Consider the following 497-nt stretch of genomic DNA (forward strand, 5'->3'; position numbering starts at 1 on the left):
GTCCCGCGAGCTACGCTCGGACTCCTGTTCAATGCACCGTTGCTGTCTACCAGCTCGGACTATCCAATGTCCAGCACGTTGACCGTCTCGGACTAGTGCTATCGCCAATAGTGCTTTGGTCTACTAGCAGAGGTGAGTTCAATACTCACGAAAGCTCCACCAGGAGACGTGCGCGTAGCGCCCAAGGGCTTTGACTTCCAATCAATCCATTGCTGATGGTGTTCCAACCATGTCATCTAAGACTAAGGCTAGACAGCGTTCCACGCTATTAAAGTCAAGAAACGTGACTCCTTGGTCGACAGGGACCTTCGGAATCGTGACACGTGTCCCCGTCGCTAGGCGAACAGTGACGGTGTCACCCAACCGCGCTTTTAGCGCCTCAGCATACAGCTGACTCCCTTCCAACGTGGAGCGTCGAGCATAATTGCGTGACACCCCAGAATTGATGAGGATCTTTCATGGCTTCTCGAAGCCCTTTACGGTCGCCTCCACGACCA

Source organism: Plasmopara halstedii (genome assembly GCF_900000015.1).
Source record: "Plasmopara halstedii genome assembly, contig: Scaffold_470, whole genome shotgun sequence".
NCBI classification, from domain to species: Eukaryota; Oomycota; class Peronosporomycetes; order Peronosporales; family Peronosporaceae; genus Plasmopara; species Plasmopara halstedii.